At 37.9% G+C, this 19,959-nt stretch overlaps 1 long non-coding RNA gene across 1 annotated transcript; it reads right to left on the bottom strand.

Moving 5' to 3' along the window:
• Positions 1 to 948: 948 nt before the first annotated feature.
• Positions 949 to 4,538, bottom strand: LOC148970446 (uncharacterized). Its single transcript, XR_016148452.1, has 3 exons — positions 4,093 to 4,538; positions 2,550 to 2,744; positions 949 to 2,387 (listed from the first exon to the last, which is right to left on the bottom strand). It is a non-coding gene; the product is annotated as an uncharacterized LOC148970446 (long non-coding RNA).
• Positions 4,539 to 19,959: the final 15,421 nt, after the last annotated feature.

Raw genomic sequence — 19,959 nt, 5'->3', positions numbered from 1 at the left:
ATATGATGAGTTGGGATGAGAATGCGTTGTCACAACATACAGTGCATAACACTCTGCTGCGTATGGGGCTGCATGGCTGCAGACCAATCAGAGTGCCTATGATGACCCCTGTCCACCGTCGAAATCTACAAAGGGCTCGAGTAGCGAAACTGGACCTTAGAGCAGTGGTCGCCTGGTCCAATGAGTTCCGTTTTCTTTTCATCACGTGTATGGCCGTTTACATGTGCACCATTTTCCTGGGGAAATGACGGCAGCAATGTGGGACAATGACAAGCCTGTGGAGGGAATGTGGTGGTCTGGGCAATGTTCTGCTGGGTAACCCTGGATCCGGCCACTCATCTGGATATCCAGCAAAGGTGTGGAAATTTGACACCTTCCACCTGCCTAAACATTGTTGAAGACCAGGTACACCCCTTCATGACAAAGGTGTTCCCTGGTGGAAGTGGCGTCTTTTAGCAGGATAATGCACCCTGCCAGACTGCACATGTTGTTCATGAATGGTTTAAGGAACATGATTTCAATCCAATTAAGCATCTGTGGGATGTGCTGGACTTGGACCAACAAGATTGATCCACTGCAGCTCCACCTCGCAACCTACAGGACTTAAAGGATCTGCAGCTAACGTCTTGGAGCCAGATATCACAGGACACCTTCAGGGGTCTTGTAGAGTACCTGCCTTGGTGTGTCGGTGCTGTTTTGGCAGAATCAGGACATTAAATATATATTCATTCCACAGCCACAATATTTTAGCATTTTTCTTGCACCACCCATACTAAAACATAAAAAAATAAGAAATATATATATTATACTGTATACATATATTTTATCGATATCACTTTTTCAAGAAAGCGCAATCTATTAACAAAAAGTATCTGGAGTCTGGACATGAAGGAACTTTCTTCTTTCTCAGCTAAGCAGAAACAGGACAATAGAAATTGTATAAACTGTCTTGATGATGATCACGATAATAATTTTTAAATCACTACTCAAATTGAACATGTAGAATATGTGAATGAACAGAGTAAAAAAGGATGTTGAATGAGACAAATGAACATTTGTTCTTTTGCGTGCTGCTTTCTGCCACACACATAACTTTCCCTGTGCTAATTAATAATTAGCAAAGACTCGGTGGCTAATTGTGTTATTCCTCGTAATTAAGGGGCTAATTACTAGAATGTCAATTTAGATTTAATTACTAAGTGCTTTGGTAATTCCCAGTGAGCATAAGTTACCATTTGCCAACCCTTTTGACTGTCTGTTCTTTTGATGGGTTTTCCATACCTTGTTCCCTTTGGATAAAAAAGGAGAGAGAGAGAGAGAGAGAGAGAGAGAGAGGGAGGAAATATGTAAATAAAAATAAATGAGAGAGGTGTTTGAGCTTCCCAGATCTGTTATCAAGACTGCAAAGCTTAATGATTAATGAATGGCTTTACCTCAGGGCCTCCAATTAGAGATTGATTTCTAAAAAAAAGACGAGAGAGATATAGGATTTTGTCATCTGCCTGTGACGTTTAGTTTCCACTAATGCTGCAACATACTATGCTTGTATATGTAAAAACCTGTACTGACAAACTCTCCAATTGACCACTAATAGGTGCTATTGGCTTAAACATTGTCCGGTCCACATGAAACGAGCAAAAATTGGCAATGGCCTACAATTCATCTAGCTCTCCTGTTCCTTCCGCATAACGTCTTTGATTTTCATCCTAACTGTCTGACTCCCTCAAACCGCTGCCAAAATACAATAGGACAGGGTATAATATATATAATTACACCCACTTACATTAGCCATTATGCCAGTGAAGCATTCCTTGGAAAATGACACACGACCTGTCAAGACTTCATTCACGCCATTAATAAGCATCATTAGTGTCTAGTTTGAATACCTCTCTTGCACATTGCAGTCATTTCAACATGTCATATATTTTAATTTGAGGCCAAAAATAGCTGTGTGGATATTATGCACTCTCACTTGCTAGTCTTTGTGATCTCTTAATGGCCAGGAAGTTCAGAGTCTGACCTTGGATTTTCTCTCATTGGAATTAAAAATACTTGGCCCTCAAGAAATATCCACCGAAAATGTGCCAGCGTGTCCTTGTTGTTGTTTATGCCTTCAGTTGAACCGATCAAAAAAATGATTTGCATCATATCATTAACTCACTTTTGAGGAATGCCCGTGGGAATCGATACAGTTAAATTGAAGAGGAAAATAAGATTTCATAAATCCTCCCTTGAGCTGGATCTCAATGCTGGTTCTTCCTCTCTCCCAAGAAATCTCTCCATCCAGCATCCCTGTCCCCCAGAAGTGGCTCCGCTGCCCCTGATGACGAACTGATGAAAGGAAACATCTCCATGTTGCTGGAGCGCAACTGAACCTCCCACAGGTACTGTTGAAAAATAAAGACAATAACTCATCCTTTGATCTGAGTAAGTCATTAACTTCACTTCGCCTTGTTTACCGCCTTTGACAAAAGCAGCTTAAGGGGCTAATTAATTGTAAAAGTGCCGCACAATGGTTAATTAGCAGGCGTCTGTTGTCAGGGATGTACCTTGGCGGACTTTAGTAGAGGCCTTTCCGTCGTCTGCTTTCTCACATTCCTCCCACGGGGCATTCTGTGGTGAGGGGTGCCATTTTTCATATGGGGGTCTGACATTTTAGCTGGTAAGCCCATGGGAGGTCACCATCAGAGAATCCTCAAGGTCCGCTTTAAAGAACGCTGATGTGTCATGGACAAGCAGGGCATCTGAGGTTCAGGGGTAAATGGATTCACATATACAGTAATTGACTGGCAGTAATAGGTTACAAGGCCAAATGGAAAGTACCAATGTATAGCACAGTCAGCCGTGTCCATATTCTTTTTTCAGATTGGAGTGATAATGAGATGTGTGATAAAAAAAAAATAATGTTGTGCACTATGTTTATATTCCCAACTGCATAGTGCATTAATGGTCCAGTTTCATAGTAAATAGCAATAAAATAAGACAATAAAATGAAGGGAAAAAAAACATCAATGGATAATTATATATTTAATCATTTTGAAATAATAAAAAAAAACATATTAAAACATATTAAATATAAAAATATAAATAAAATTAAATATAAATATAACACTATTTAAAATGTTATATATATTTAATTATATCATAATTACTGTTACACATTTGAAATTGAGATAATTAAATTTTTGCAACAAATTGACAAATGTTTTAAATTAATGGCTTTGCAGAGTAAATACATTAATAGGCATGTCATGATATTATAGACTAGAATTAAATCATACTTAATTGTATGTTATATGTCAGTGTTGTAGTCGAGACCACCACACTCGAGTCCGAGTCGACACCGAGACCAGAGAGAGTCGAGTCCGAGTCAAGACCGAGACCAGAGACAGTCGAGTCCGAGTCGAGACCAAGACCAGTGAGGGTTATTACCTAATTTACTTTTATTTACTTAGAGAAATCCTTTTTTTTTTTTACTGAATTTACTTAGAGTTTAAAAAATATGATCAGTTCAGGGTAAAAAGGCCACATAGTAGGTGGTGTTAAAAGTAATTTTTTTACAATTTGTCATGCGCAGTTGCGCTCTAGAAAATCACCAATCACTGGGCGTGTCAATCAATTTAAAGAAATATTTTATTAACATACATAATCATAAAAAAATATTTTTAATTGAACTCGAGTGGACTCGGGAATAATTCCGAGTCCTAAAAAAAAAAATATTCGAGTACGAGTCAATTCCGAGTCCAAATGGACCGAGTCCATGACAAGACCAAGACCATTAAAATATGGTCTCGAGACCGAGTCCGAGACGAGTCCGAGTCTCGAGTACTACAACACTGTTATATGTAGTAGGTGCTGCCTCTTTTTAAACCTTAAAAAAAAAGCTTTTTGAAAAGCTCAGAAAAGCAAATGTAGTTGTGTGATTCAATTTCTATGGCTCTGATTATTTTTCATGTCATCACTTCCTCCTGAAGTCAAGCACAGAGGCAAGAATTAAGCAGGATAACAGAGAGAAGGGTTCATGTTTACAAAGTGCATTCTGCTAGACTCCTTCAGATCTGGATGAGTACCTTTTAAGCAGTTATAACTTACCACATTTGTGGTCCTGCTTTTGAGTCCCAGCATGCTCTTGGCCTGCCCTGCACCACTGCTTACCGCCCACTGTGGAGATCTCATATCTTTCATTAACCCTCAGTAAAGTGCTATATAGTTTGTAAAGGAGCCATCTATAAACATGTATTAGTTTGATTATTTAGCTAGATTAAAGAAAGGAGTGTGTGTGGTGGTTGTGTCCGTGTGTGTGTGTGTCTGAAAAAGAAACGCATGTCAGCATTGTTCATATGAAAGACTTGTTTTTGCAAACAGTCCATGAAACAGCTCTTTCCATTAGACTAGATGCTTTAACTTGAGAACCTCAAATAGTATGCCTTTCCCTAATTAGAAGGAAATAATAAAAATTTGTCTCCAAGACAAACACCTCATGACCTTTCAAAGCCACACTAAGTGTATTTTCCTCTGCGTTTGAGGGCGGTTAAGACCACAATGGAAGTATAGTTATCCAGACATACTGAAGTTTTCTCTGCATTCTTACATGCTGCTATTTATTTAAAAAAAAAATAATAATAGATAGATAGATTGTGTGTATTCAGTTTGATGCATATTTTGTTTGCTAGTTAAAGGTTGCAGAAGATCAGAAAAGTTTTAAGAATGAGTCACTCTGTTTATCCAGCTGCCATTTTGAGAGTTTAAGTGTTTAGAAAAAAAGGGTTTTATGAGTCATTTTTGATGGTTGAATTGTTTGGAAGGCAACATTTACTTTGCAGGTACTTAGTATATAATTCTTAAAAAAATAATTCAGAACAAACAAAAGAAAAAATCACTTTGGATTGCAGATAATCACTGGGGTGGTTTGTTATTTAACGGCTCAACTTTTTAACGGCTCAACTTTTAATATAAAATAAATAAATGTATCTGTTATCAATCTACTTGCCAATGTGAACTGTCGCGTTCACATATTACAGTTTTTCTCAGTCTCTTTGGTACATTTCTCAGATCAGAATGAAAATTCTCAAAACTACCTGTTCAATCTTCACATCATTGTGTCATTTGTGCACATCAAAAAAGCAGTTTCTCATTTCTTTGAACAAGTTACAAATGCTTTGGTACATCCATGCAAATGATTACGTACAATTCTCTGCTGTTTCCTACATTATCAATTGCTTTTGTCATGTTGATCAAAATGTATTATAATGGGTCTCTGTTAAATTGCCTCAACCCCCACAACATTTAGGCATTAGTTCATAGCCTCTGTTCAATGTCTCTGATGGCACTGACATGTTCATTGACACAGATTTTTACTTTTGAGAGATGAACTAAGGATTCTGAGCAAGAGACTGGCTTTAGCAGGTAGTGTTTTGCTATTTGTACACATTTTTTTGAGAAATGCACTTAATGTTTTACAAATGCCGAGGATGATTCGAGAAATGCACCAAAGCGACTAAGAAAAACTGTTAAATAATACCTGTGTATACAGTACATATAATATGCAGTGAACGTGACCGTTTTAAAGTGAATAATGTGTACTGTATATGCATTATGCACAAGCTCTGAAAGTTTGGCTTTTTGAAAATCACGTGTTAACCCTCTAGGGTCTGTGTTTTTGGGGTTCTTGGGATGTTTTGACATGCCCTGACTTTCATGCTTTTTTCAGTTGCTGTTTTAAACATATGTCACAGGTGAAATTACACTCTATTTAGCACAAACAGGGCTATCATAATATGTGAGCAGTATGTATGTACATGTTTCTATTTGAGAGAATAATGTTTATGCATGGTTATTAAAAAAAACTAAAAATAAAAGTTTCCAAAATAAGGCCACAAAACACATACTAAAGATGTGTCCACAAGACTTTTGACTAATGGATGTTTCGGGTTATGGGATATTTAAATCTAATAAAACCCTTCAAATCGTCCGCTTTTTGGCAGCTGGAACTTCTGTCCCAATATCTTTGAAGGGAGGGTCTATGGGTGAGTAAACGTATGGCTTTTTTCAGATATTTTGATCAAATAGATGAATTAAGCTCACGCAATTTACAAATAACGATGGAAAACACTGATCTCTGCTCTGGCGGTTGCAAGACCACAGCGAATACTCTGAGTGCATGTTATAAATTAGGAATGGTGAGAGAACATTGTGATTTGGATGATTTTTTTTTTGTCTTCAAACCAGTCTACATCAGACAAAGTTTAAATCTTGTATGGCTAGCGCCCTTCCCATAATGTATATGCATTTATTGAGTAGGTGGTCTTTTGTGGCTGATCAAACACTTTCCCCATATGAGCATTTACACTTTACGAAAGCAAGAAGTTGTCGAAAGTGGACAAGCTAAAAACGTTTGAGACACTTATGATACGATCAACCAAAACGCATCTTAGTACCAGGGCAGGAAGGGAGGAATGGAGGGAGAAAGGAAGGAAGGTAGGTCTAATATCTTAATTTTGAAACAACCACCAAACTGGTATTACCCAGTTGTGTTTTGTGGAAGTATTGTCAGGATATGAGGAGCATTCATATTGAACTCCAAGGTCAAGGAGCTGCCGCTGATTATCTGAAATTAATCAAAGCCCAGAGGCCAGCCTGCTGTAAATAGACTCACGTGCACATCAGGGATTTTCACCACGTGAAGCTGACTGCCCCTCGTCATTTTCATATTTGGTTTTGGATATTACGATCCGTCAGGATCTTAATAAGGGTGTGAGAGAGTCACGCGTCTGCCTCAAGACTGAAAATAAAATTGATGTCATCATCTTCTCTTAAAGCTTTAATCATTGGTGTAATTGAAAGAAATGCTACAGTGGGTGCCGCACACCATGTCTTTTTCTTCAACACATACGACCATTTAGACTGATCTGCGTGTGTGTGTGTGTGCAGGGTTGCAGGAGTTGAAGTGAGGGGTCCTCCACGTCGTCTCGGCACCGGGGGGCCCGGCGCACCCGCCACACGCTTCCCATCTCCTTCAGCTCTCCTCTAGTGCTGCCGTGATTGGCAGAGATGTTAAGTGCCATTTGACACCTGAGAGGGTGAAAATTTGTGCGAGTGGGCAGTAATGAATTGGAGATGTCTACGCAATTAAAATCACTGTTAATTTCTCCAGGGAGATGGGGCCCCCCCTGAGCCCATGAATCATAGGACAGGAGGAGGGATGGAAAGAGTGAAGGATGAGTCACTGGCTCTCCTGGATGGAGAGAACGAGGGCCCCCACTGCACCTCTCGCATTGTCCGCCGTTAAGCATTTTTGATTAGGAAATCGCTTGATTTTTGTTCTGCTTCTCATTTGGTGGAAATTACTGTACTCTGGTTATCATCCACATTTGGATATGATTGTAGCACTTGCGATGCTCAAATCAGCGTTCACTGACACTGATTGAGATATGCATTGTTTCAGAGGGAAGGAAGGAACCCTGCTCGGTTATGTCGCTCCATCTCATGCCAGATTCTTCACTTGCTTGCTTTCCTCATAAAAGTTACAGGAATATCCTGTCACTCTGGTTCCCGGCCTGGCAGATGATCCAGGACATGTCAAATGGAGTAACATTATAAACTGGGAAAGCTTTACAGTTCACACAGCGGATGGGTGTTTTTGTTTGCTCTTGGCTAACGCTATACTTTCCACATTTCCTTTGGTTTGTTCTGCTTGATCCGCTCGCAGTGACACCTTGAGCTCGTTTTACGACGCATTTGGCATTGTTTCAACCTCAATAATGTCACCCAAGTGCTGAAATCATTTATGAAGAAATGTAGAAGTGTAATTTCTGTCAGAGTTCAAGCCAATTAATAAAACCTGTCAGAGTCTTTCCTTCTTTGCCCAACAGTGTTCTCTGAGGAGCAGGCCCAAACACTGACCTTGCTGAGACCCGAGCAGCCCTGCTGCTGATCAGTGTCACCATACTCAGGCGTTCTCTGACTGCCATGTGTTTAAATTGCCTCCCACTGGCATTCAAATTACAGACCCTATCTCATCTGTTGAGATCCGGCATTACAGCGAGTCCACCATCTCGCTTCACACATACACACACACGCGCGCACACCACCCAAGCACATAATGAGGCAAAGTCATCTCCTTCTGAATCCCCACTGGGTGTACCTGTGAAGTGTAAGGCCCAGATGCGCTATTTTCGGATTTCGCTCTTTTAATTTATTTCCATGATTTGGTGATAATAATAATAATTGTGCTGTAGGTGCTGCATTGAAATTAGCTGACACTTCCTAGGGCGTTATCGCTCAGCCATCGCATCCAAAAGTGCCTCTCCTCTGCTCGCATGCCTTCACTTCTTCATCTTTTGCCGTGCATTGACACAAAGGCTGTCGAAGCAGTTCTTCCTTCATATTCCTTTCCTTTTTTCAGCATATTCAAATCAGGTGTTTGAAAACTAACCTTGTTTGAATTGTAATGCCGCAACGGAGGGTTTACAATTTACTGATACAGCGGCATAATAGGAAGCGGAGCAGGTCTGAATTTGAAATGAATTAAATTTCTGCTTGTCTGTATTCTAATCACAATGTTACATGATAGCTTACAAGAGTGTCGTTGAGACCGTTTCTAACTAAATAAATTTGATTTTGAAAGGGTGTGTTTGGCAGATTGGCTTCTGCATATTTTTACCGCCAGCCAGGTGCTGTCATGGATAAAGTACCTAGTTTATTGCACATAATAGGATGCAAGGATTGCAAAATATACATGAATTCTATTTGACAGAGAGAAGAAATATCACAAAGACTCCCGCCCGCCCGGAGATGGCATTTACCCTCTATTCAGATGGCCCATGACGCCCACACCGGGCGTAGATTAATCAGTATGCTAAAGAGGGAGCTAACATGTACATGATGTGTCGCATTTTACCCTTATTCTTGGCTGAATAACAAAGTGAATTTAAAAAAAAAAAAAAAGAAAGCTACAAATGCCAAATAGCTTTCTGAAAAAGATTGAAAAAGTCATTTTTAATCCAATTTGTGTATTACATTATATTTAGATAATTAATAAAAAATGATTTTAGAGATATCAAGAAACACAATTTTATTTTACTTTAAATAGTTCCATTTTCACATTCCATTTATATTACATAGCCATGTTGAGTGTTAGGATTTGTCCCATTCTTTAACTGGTCCTACTATCTCTGGCTGAATCTTTATTGGTAACAGCACAGAAAAGTTAAGAGATGAGCCAGATGTCTAGCATTCATTGACAAGGGAACATTGTGTTAATCACTCCTCCATCCTCAGAAAGCCAAAATGTGGATTCTGTAGATTGCCTGGTTAAAGCCTCCAGATGTGTCCTACTTTTTGTTCAGCAGTGACATGTGGTTAAACATACTTCCTGATGTCCATCTCTGTTCGGGTCTCGAGTTTCCCTGTCTAGGGACAAAACTCACAGACCTTGCGAGTTCACACTGAAACTTCCTCTGTGGCTGCCACGGACTGCCATATGTATTAACTTGTTTTTCAGGCCAGCTGAGCTCGTAATTATCTGATAGAGCTCATTATAAGCTGTAATTGGAGGTGCCTGTATCCTCTAAGAGAGAAAGAAAAATAAGCAGAAAATTGGGGAATACTCTAAAGCCCCGGGCCCTTCTTTCCCATACAGCAACCATGCATCTTATTTTAAAATTGGCAAACATATTCAAAATGGGCAAACAAGTAAAGTTATGATTATGACAAAAAAAAACAACAACTCAAATGGTTGAGAACATTAATTTTCCATTATCTATTTTTAGTTTTAATTAAAAATAAAAGATCTGTGTATGCGTTTATTTATTACTATTATTCTTTTCCACTTATTTCCCAAGCAACATAAATATTTATAAGCCTTGATGCTTTCTTTTGAAGTCCCAAGCGAACATTCGATATAAAGCGCCTATCAAAACAATCGAAGAAAGCAGAGGAGAAAGAGGAAAAAACTGGCCTAGCTAGCATTGTTTTTTTTCCCCCGTACCAATGCACACGTAGAAAACATCCACCAAAAAAAAAAAAAAAATTGCACGGAAGCATCAGGATTGGGACCAGTGCACTGTTGCTTTAAGATAAAATATTCTATCTTCTACATCATAATTATCTCCTTAAGGTAGAAATATTAGCATATCTTCCAATCTTATTATCTGAGAAATTGCCTCATTAAGTTGCCTGCCTCCCCTTGTGCCCACCTTGCACGCCATTGTCCATATTTCATCAGTGATCCCATAGAGCTTGGGGCTGCTCTGATTGGCAAGAGGCATTTGCCTTATAACAGATGTCTATGGGGACTCAGAATGGGCCAAAATACGCCAGCAAGAGCTCTGTTTCTGACACCGGGATGATCATCTTTAATTTCATGTGCCTTTGCTTCTTTATAGACAACCTACAAGTGAGCGGCTTCACTGCCTCTTCTCTCCTGCCTTCTGCCCTCGCTCCATCTCTCATCTGTCCTTCACCCGAGAGCATGGAGGGAATGCCAGTCAGGAAAATTTGCTCCGCTGCAAACGAGGGTCACGTCACATAGGGGGACAAAGTTCTGAAAGGTCTCAATGTCTGGGGAGGATATCTGATATCTGCCTGCAGCCGTTCATGTAGGTGTGTGAATATTGAAATGTACCTTGTTTGGATGAGTGTCATTCAGTGATGTGTCTCTCCTACATATTGGCCTCTGCAGGGTGGTCGCAAAAATTCACGGTCACTCACTTAACAACATTTTTACAAGGGCAGCAAATGCTGAACGAGTATGCTTTCCTGGGGTTGGTATTTAAAGCTTTTTAATGCCAAGGACTTTTATTTCTACAATAAAGAAAACATTTACAAGTTATTTGAAGTTAATGATTGCTTTCAAAATTATAATATTTGGAATGTAATTGCAGTAATTCAAACATATTTTTTAAATATACCATATCTGAAATTAAAAAAATATGTGTAATGTGCAATACCATATAGAGGACCATGAGCTCCCCTTTATCCGTAACCCCCTGTCGATGGCCTTGGGTCTCTTCTCTGTCTGAGAAATAACCGTGGACAGAGGACAAATCCCTGTTTGGAATTAAAGTTAATTGTCAAATAGAAGGGTCCAGCAGCGTCCTAAGCCTGAATTGTACTGCTGCATACATTCACCGAAATTATTTAAATGATTACCGCCACAAATTACACATGACCGCTCTCAGATATTAATGAGATGCGCTGGAATATCTCTAACAGCTTAATCTGTGAAATTTAAGCCATGAAATGAAATCTGACACCCATGGAGTCATAATAAAATAACGTCTTTTTATCCCAGGCGATGGCCGAGCTATAGCGGCTTTAGGTAAGATGTGGATCCCATTTAGAAAATGTGCTGGTGTTGACAAGTCACCACTAGAAAGAGATGGTTGAAGAGGATAACTGTCACCATCCTTCACTCAGCCTTGATCAGAATGAGAATGATGATGAGATTTAATTGTGGTCGGACACTGGCATCCTCTCAAATGGATCGGTGGACTTGAGACTCTGATGTTAATTGAATCTATTGCTCAGTTAAATGATTTCACGACTGTGTTTTAAATAGGTAGCCTCCAGCTTTGGTAATGTTCTGCTCCACAGCGTGTTGGTAAAAGAGCGCTCATTTAAATCTAGATTGATTTGCATAATGATAATTTTGCATTCTTGCATAATGAAAACCTTTTCCTCGAATTACTCAACGCAACATCTACAGCATTAAATGATCTTCTTTCATCTAAATTTCACTTATACAGGTGAACATGTGAAGCGTTCCATTGACTCATAATTAACCATGATTCATTTAAAATCAAATAGTATTATTTATGGAAACTTGATTTGTTAAAGCAATAAAAACGAAGAAAAAAATTAATGAAGCATTTTAATCAACCATCTGGTAAAGCTCTATTTGTTACTAAATAGCATTTTTTTTTTTAATCATGTCTGTCAAGCTCCAAAAATGGGCAAAAAGTTAAGTGGGATAGCTAGTTTACCCCCCAAAAAAATATGCCATCATCATTTACTCACTCTCATGTCGTTCCAAACCTGTAAGACTTTCGATCATCTTCATAACACAAATTCATTAATGAAATCTGAGAGATTCCTGTCCCTCCATTGACAGCCTATGCAACTACCACTGACTCTTCTAAAAAGTTCACAAAGAGATCATAAAAACGAATCCATATGAATCGAGCGGTTTAGTCAAAAATTTCTGAAAACACAATTGCTGTATATGATGAACATATTTAATTTAGTCTTTTATTAACATATAAATTCATCAACTCACACATCAGATATGGTAAGAAGCTTAAGCATTTTCGCTTGACATGTGAGAACCAATGAGGTTCATTCTCATGTTACGCAACACGTTTGAGCTTCCGCAGGAACTGATTAGGTTCTCGCACATCAAGCTTCTGTTTTTGTTTGCTGATCAATGTTTCAAATGCTGGTCAGTGTGAATAAAAGTGTTCAGCATATAAAGCGATAGTGTCTCCTCAGAAAATTTGGACTAAACCGCTCGATTTATATGGATTCGTTTTGGGAACTCTTTATGATTTTTTGAAGCATCAAAGTGGTAGTTGCGTGGACTGTCAATAGAGGGACTGACTCAGATTTCTTTTAGACATCTTCATTTGTTTCAAAGATGGACAAAAGTCTGAACAGGTTTGAAACAACATGAGGGTAAGTAATTGATGACATTTTTTTTCATTTTTGGTTAAACTTACCTTTTAATTAAATAGAGTAAATTATTTGTAATAATAAAACAACAAATTGCTATTGCTATTTAATTGTGCAGATATTGATGTCTCTCATTAAAGTGACACTCCACTTTTTTAGGAAATAGGCTCATTCAGAGTTAAACAGTTGAGTTTTACCGTTTTCGAGTCCATTCAGCTGATTTTCTGATATTTAGAAGAATATCAGTAACCAGACAGTTTCTGGTCTCATTGACTTCCATAGTAGGGAAAAATATATATATATATACAGTACTATGGAAGTCAATGAGACCAGAAACTGTCTGGTTACTGATATTCTTCTAAATATCAGAAAATCGGCTGAATGGATCCGGAAATGGTAAAACTCAACTGTTTAACTCTGGGGGAGTTGTAAAATGAGCCTATTTCCAAAAAAAAAAAAGTGGAGTATCCCTTTAACTGAAAATAAAGCATTGCACTTTGTTTTGTAGACTTAGATTTAGAATTAGAGGAAGTTTCCATCTGTAACAGTAAGTTTTACTTTATAAGCGTGTGTGGGAAGGCGGGCGAGGGCGGATGTTGTGTTCATTCTGGAGCATGTGTGGGGCAGGTTGGTCGAGTCCTGATATGCTTAACAGCCAATTTACAAAGGTCAGGTCCTATGGATCAAACCGTTCAGTAAATTGCACCTTCAAACTCATAAATGAGAAACAATCATCTCGCTAAAGGTCACGGCGCTAGCACTGTGGATTACAATAATAAAGTAAGCCACCCTGCTCTTCCACTAATTTACCCAAGGAACTCAGTAACATTGGCTAAAGAACGTCGTCTTTGTTTCTTTTTTTCCCCTCTCTCTCTTTCTCTCTCATTTTGTTTCTTTTTCTCTTTTTTTAAATCACAGATGGATAATCGCCCTTAAGAGTGTTCATTATTTTTCGCAACCATTACAAGTGATTATTTCAACGGTTAAATTATAGAGAATTTTACATTCCAAGAGTCTTTATACCACACTGAAATCCATTTGAATTTATTTTAATTTAAACCTGAAAATAAACATTGTATTGCACCTTTTTAAAAAAGAAAAATGTTGATTGCTAAACATGAGCACAACTGGTTGAAACTAAAAGTACATACTGTAATTTGAACAAATAATTGAGCTGAAATTGCAATCAGCAGTGTTTGAAAGACACAAAGCTGAAATCTGTTCTGTTTTGAATGTGTGGTTCACAGTTTTGATAGCAGTGTGTTAGCATTTAAACAAAGTGCTGTAAATCCACAGTGTTGTGCAGGTTGTGGTTAAAGTCATGGGATAAGTGTGTAGAGTTTTGAAAACTGTGTTCAAGCAATGAAAAATGAACTAAAGTTTATAACTGATGCTAAGCAGACTGTAGAGTTTTGCACATGTAGCTCCAGTCGTGCTCACTGTCGTTTAGCAATCGAAAAAAAAACTATTAATATTTGTTTTACAGGTTTAAAGTAAACAAAGAAAAGTTATGGAAAAAAGTAATATATTTATGAAATTAAAATGTTTAAAATATTGCTTTTTGATCATGAAAACAATGAAAAGTTATGACATAATGAAGGAATATTTAAAACTCGTCTATATGTAGCCTACTGTACAGTTGCACTGAAACCATCTTCACACTTATTTTTTTTTTAAATGATAGTAAAAAGTTGTAATCCTTTAATGTGAGTTTTAATGAATCACACAGTTTGTCCATTTCAGTTTGATTGCAGTAGATTCATGAGAGCGCACATTTACCGCCGGACTGTGCCAAGTGTCAGATTACTTTTGACACCTCATTAGCAAGTATCCATAAAGACTAACTATGACATCACCTCATCACTGCACCTGATCAAACTGTCACTCAACCACAGGAACCATCATTCACACTGCATTTGCATTTAAGTTTTAAACCACATGAACTTGCTCTTGCTCTGTTTAATGGTAAAACATGTTGTCATGTGCTAAAGAGTGAAAGAGATCTTAAAACAGCTCTTATATTAAGAATCGTTCTGAATGTGTCCTCATGGGTGTCAAATCCCACACATCCCTTCTTGCTTCTCTTTTTCAAGTTCTGAAACTGGGGACGGGTGAGAATAGGGACAATCTGGGGACAGAATGGCAGCCTAATTAAGCCCGGGGAAAGATGCCCGGGTTAGCCAATTACAGCCTCCTCTATATATGTGTCTGTTATGAAGGGTTCTCCAGGGAGACAGGAGGATTGGAACACTGAAAGGACAGCAACCGAGTCCAATGCCCCAAAACACTGGATGCACACCTTTTTATGTTATTTTAAACAGAGTATCCCCCCTTCCAGAGGGATAATTCACCCAGTAATAAAAATACAAAACATTTAGTCAACCTCAATCATAGTCATGCCATTTCAAACCCATATGACGTTCTGTCTTGTGCGGATCAAAAGGAGATGTTTGAAATATGGGGTTTGTTGCTCTTTTCCATGCAATTACAGTAAATGCAGACTGAAGCTTCTAAGATTAAGACAGCACAAAAAAAAAAAAAAAAAACTATTTAAGAATCATAAATGTCTTCCAGACTGAAAATCTAACCTTGCTGCCTTCATAAGATGATTATGGTACAATATTTTCTTGAATCATTTGATTTGATTCAGAAAAGCAGTGTAAATGATTTGTTCACAAAATGTTATTTATTTTTATTTTTTGTCCTGTTACCAATATCTTAACCTGTTTAAATCACAATGAATTTACTTGACATGCAAATGTAAAAAAAAAAAAAAAAAAGTCTTGGAAAAATGTAGGCTTAAAACAAAAGCAAACATGTCAATGAGTTATGAAAGCTGAGCCCATTTGCAGATATTTGTACTTTAATCATAAACTAGTGATCAATTTGATAAATTTGACTGAAAACAAGACTTCAAATGTTATTTTGTATCTTCAGTAAATGCATCTTGATTTAAGAATCTTTAGACATTTGCACTGAAAAAAACAAACAAAAAACATACAAGACAAAAATACTGAGGAAGAACATCACGTTTTTACGTCATCAAGATTTCCATATTGTTGGGAGCAATTAGAGCGACTTTTTATTGTAAAATTAATTCAAAAGTAATGGTCTATTTTGGACTCTGAAGTTGTTGCTCCCTTGACATATAAATTTGGAGAACATATTGATATATTGTTTTTCCTTCAAATTATGACTTGGTTTAAAAAAGATCTTAAATAAATTACAATATTTACAACCATAAAACCTGCAGAAACCCTGCTTGGCATAGTGCACTAGCTATAGACCATTTCACAAGATGTAAACAACACTGGTCCAGAAGCACTTCCTGTTTCAGTTTTTTAACACTACAAAAAAGCTGGGATAAAATACAACCAACAGAACATTTAAAACTGAATCAAAAAGTTAAACAAACATCTTTAAAGGGTTAGTTCACCCAAAAATGAAAATTCTGTCAGTATTTACTCACCCTCATGTTGTTCCAACCTTCGTTCATCTTCGAAACACAAATTAAGATATTTAAGATATTAAGATCGCTCCTGCATACAGTCCATATATAGGCTTCTTGAGGGACTGGCTCTTGCTGTCCCCGAAAAGTCATTAAAGACATCGTTAAAATAGTCCAAGTGACTACAGTGGCTCAATCTTAAGTTTATCAAACGACGAGAACACTTTTGTGCGCAAAAAAACAACAAAAATAACGACTTTATTTCAACTATTGGTTTATTTCTCCCTCTGCGCGAGTCAGGTTACTAGTTTAATAGCGTAAGCTTCCGTTATTGTACGTCACACGCATCACACACACATGACCAGCGTCGGCCAATAGTGAGCCTACGTGTGACGTAGCTCTACGCAATCACACTACGTTAACCGACTTACAGGCTCATAGAGAAGGAAGTGAATAGTTGAAATAAAGTCGTTATTTTTGTTGTTTTTTTGCGCACAAAAGTGTTCTCATCGTTTGATAAACTAAAGATTGAGCCCCTGTAGTCACTTGGACTATTTTAACGATGTCTTTAATGACTTTTCGGGGACAGCAAGAGCCAGTCCCTCAAGAAGCCTACGGACTGTATGCAGGAGCGATCTTAATATCTTAAATATCTTAATTTGTGTTCCGAAGATGAACGAAGGTCTTACGGCGTTTCATTTTTGGGTGAACTAACCCTTTAAGATGTTTTCTTTACATGTGAAATAAAGAAAACAGTTACAAACTGAAACAGGAAGTGCTTCTGGACCAGTCTTGTTTACATCTTGTGAAATGTTATATATGGAGCATGTTTGTTTTTTTCTTTTTGAAGCTTGTAAGCCCTGGTTCACATTAATTGCAACTGCACTGAAAAGAGCAACACGCACACTCTTCAAAATACCTCCTTTTTTGCTTCACATTTGAAGAACGACAAGAGAAGTGCGTAAATGATAAAATGTCGATTTTTTAGGTGAACTATTCCTTAATGCATTGTCCTAGATCAGTGATGATGAAGGGTGTGGTATTTGATGTAAAGATCTCAGCTTTCGCAGCGTTTTACTCCTCTGAGTCAGGGCTAATGGCTCCGTCAGGGAGACACTAATGACAGATTGGACTAATCACAGCTTCCATCCATGTGACTGAAGTCTTCTGAACCGCTGTTTTAGCAACACTAATTTCTCCGCCGATACTTCTTTCACGTTCTCTTTTTCCCGTTGTCCTTTTAAACGGACGCAAAATGATTCTGTTAGTGTATCCGCCAGCATTCTCTATTCACCTGTCAAATGACAGAAAATACCAAATTGCTCTGTCTTTTAGTGCCTCTGGAAGCTATTTGTACAGATGCTGCGAGAGAAAAGAGACGATTGCTTACAGTGTGCACTCATCAGGGGGGTGACATGCAGACAATAGGTTTTGCTGTGGGGTAATTGCAGGCCGTTGGGGTGTCAGTCTGCCCAACAGAGGCCTACTCGCTGCCATCGATGAACAAATGAGACTCCACTCCCTGGTGGATTGAGCTCCTTATGGACAACAGGGGGCAGTATTGAGTCGCAATAGTTTCTTCTGTTTGTGTGGCCGCTAACCCAGATGATGCTGGCAGGGGTCCAGGAGCTGGACCGAGGCAGATTAATTACACTTTTTTCAATTAATGTTCTAATGACGAACTGTTGTGTATTCTGCCGATAAGCATGTATAATCTATGTGTCAAGGGGGCTGATAGGGGAGATAAAAGCACGCGAAGAAATAATATTTCACACCTGACGAGGTAAATAGAGCCAGATAGACGCGTCACGTCTGCCTTGACCACTGAAGACCTGACCACATGGATCTGTGTATAGGCAAGCAACACTTGCCATTTGTCTGTATTTCGAATGATCCTTTTGATTAATTCGATTTGACGCTCTGGGCATTGATGAGGATCCAGAAAGAATACTCTTATTTCATTTGATAGGAGATCACCAACTGCATCCCCTGACGACATACAATATTAATATTTTGAAATAATAATTAATGATATAGGTACATGTTCAAACATTGGTGTCGGTAATATATAAAAAAGGAATAATATGTCATCTTTCATTAAAGATATTTTTGTAAGTCTCTTATTCTCACCGAGGCTGCATTTACAGTATTTGATCAAAATACTGTACATGATTGTTAAATGTTTTTTATTCTAAAATGTTTTCAAATTGATTTTTTTTTTTTTTTTGTGATGGCAAAGCTGAATTTTTAGTTCTCATTGACATCTTTCAGAAATCATTTTAATATGCTGGAATTCTACTGACTCCCACACAAGCGCGCACCCGTTTACTTACCTAACTGGGGACATTCCATTGACGTAATGACTTTTTTACTGTACAAACTGTATATTCGGTTCCCTTACCCCTAAACCTATCACAGAACACTTTCTTTTACATTTTTTTAAAAACTTTTAATTACTTTATTTCTATACCAGCTTTACAAATGAAGACATCCCTAAAGGTTTTTGGAGATTTTGTCAGGCTTTGGTCACTTCTGGGTACAAATTTGTCCCCAAAATATAGTGGAGTATACACACACACATACACACGCACACACACACACACACACAGACACACACACCAGTAATCCAGACTAGTTGGTGAACTTTCAGTAAATAATGGATAAATCATCTTATTTTCAATCTCCATTGAGCTTTTTTTTTTTTAAAAAAAAGTTCTTATCACAAAAACGTTTTAGACAGTAGCAGTAGCTAATAATAGCTCAAATTCAGGAAATGGCTTTTAAAAAATTAGCTGTTAAGCTCGGTCTGTTCTCAGAAAAAATCTGTTTTTAATTCCGCAGACACTTAACATGAGTCTTACTCTCACTTTAGCTAATCAGGCCCAATGATTTCATTACACATAGTTTTTAAGATAATAGGAATTCAAAGTGTGTTAAATTAAAATACTCTCTCCATCCATGTGCTATACAACAGTACTGGAGGAGAATAAAATATTGGGACTGAGGGCTAGTCTTCTGTCCATTATATCATCTCCATCCTATTCATGAGGGAGAGAGACTAGGAGCGAAAGAGAGAGAGAGAGAAGAAAAAAAAGAGAGATACTGTAAGTCTCTTACTGCCTTGTGACTAAAGACCTGAATTCAACTTCCCATTAAAGTGTTAAAAAATGTAAATAATAAAGAGAGAGGGAGAGAGAGGGAAAACTAACGCAGTTTTTAATTAAAAAGGATCCTAATAATCCACATCATATTATACACCGTAGATTCATCGGTCAATTTAATAACATGCAGTCTTTTGGATCTTAATATCTTTGGAAACAGGTTTCCTTCATGACTGAGGGGCTTTGTTAATTACACACAGGGCCTAATGATTTTGAATATTCAGTGGCTCTCGATGTTTTGATAAATGGGCTTCCACTAAGATTTATTCCTAATTATCTCATTTGTCTTTCTCCATTACTTTTTATAGCTTAAATTTATGAAGTCATTAAGACGTTAGTGGCCCTGATAATGATTAGGAGAAAGAATTGTATGAAAGTGAATTATACGAAAATGATTATGGCTAAAGGAGTCTTTAAAATGAAGCCGGTGAGGAAGTTGTGTGGGCTTTGTTTAAAGGTGCAGGGTACTGTTCAATCACGCAACCCCTGGCACGGCCCTCGTTCGCCTGGGCGCAGGCGGAAATAACGGTGATTAAAATGTCTTTTTGTCACTGTTCGCCCCTCTCTCTCGCTCCTTCTGTTCTGATTCATCCCTTAATGTGCGCTAGTGCTGACGGTAGCAATATTCTCTGTGGGACCCGAGATGAGATCGCTCTCTGAAAAAAAAAAAAAAAAAAAGGG

Source organism: Pimephales promelas, chromosome 21, assembly GCF_988280905.1.
Source record: "Pimephales promelas chromosome 21, fPimPro1.hap1.1, whole genome shotgun sequence".
NCBI lineage: Eukaryota > Metazoa > Chordata > Actinopteri > Cypriniformes > Leuciscidae > Pimephales > Pimephales promelas.
This window is presented reverse-complemented; position numbering and strand designations above follow the sequence as displayed.